The following is a 1,109-nucleotide window of genomic DNA, read 5'->3' on the forward strand; positions in this document are numbered from 1 at the left end:
TCGGAGGTGCCTTCCCCCTTTAGGACTCTCCCTTTTCCTTATCTCTTGGCGCATGGGCCTCTTGGGGCTGGTGCCCTTGGCCCATATAGGCCAAGGCGCACCCCTACAGCCCATGTGGCCCCCCGGGGCTGGTGGACCCCCGGACCCCTTTCGGGACTCCCGGTACAATACCGATAAAGTGCGAAACTTTTCCGGCGACCAAAATAAGACTTCCCATATATAAATCTTTACCTCCGGACCATTCCGGAACTCCTCGTGACGTCCGGGATCTCATCCGGGACTCCGAAAAACTTTCGGGTTACCGCATACTAATATCTCTATGACCCTAGCGTCACCGAACCTTAAGTGTGTAGACCCTACGGGTTCGAAAAACACGCAGACATGACCGAGACGACTCTCCGGTCAATAACCAACAGCGGGATCTGGATACCCATGTTGGCTCCCACATGCTCCTCGATGATCTCATCGGATGAACCACGATATCGAGGATTCAATCAATCCCGTATACAATTCCCTTTGTCTATCGGTATGTTACTTGCCCGAGATTCGATCGTCGGTATCCCGATACCTTGTTCAATCTCGTTACCGGCAAGTCTATTTACTCGTTCCGTAACTCACATCATCCCATGATCAACTCCTTGGTCACATTGTGCACATTATGATGATGTCCTACCGAGTGGGCCCAGAGATACCTCTCCGTTTACACGAAGTGACAAATCCCAGTCTCGATTCGTGCCAACCCAACAGACACTTTCGGAGATACCCGTAGTGCACCTTTATAGCCACCCAGTTACGTTGTGACGTTTGGCACACCCAAAGCATTCCTACGATATCCGGGAGTTGCACTGTAACACCCCGAGAATCATGCTACAGTAACTCTCTGAGATTAGGCTAATCATGTTTCTAAACAGGGCTTGATCACAATTGCATCACATTTCTTTTCAAACTCCTAGTTCAAACTTCAATTAAAATCAAAGTGGAAAATAAAAGTTTTCAAAAATTTAAACAAAAATGTTCGGTGGGTGCCAAATAATACACTGGTAATTATGGTGGAGAAAACACATTTTTATAAAATACCTAAATACTTTTAAATGAAATAAAACAGAAAA

Source organism: Triticum aestivum, chromosome 4D, assembly GCF_018294505.1.
Source record: "Triticum aestivum cultivar Chinese Spring chromosome 4D, IWGSC CS RefSeq v2.1, whole genome shotgun sequence".
Classification (NCBI taxonomy): Eukaryota; Viridiplantae; Streptophyta; class Magnoliopsida; order Poales; family Poaceae; genus Triticum; species Triticum aestivum.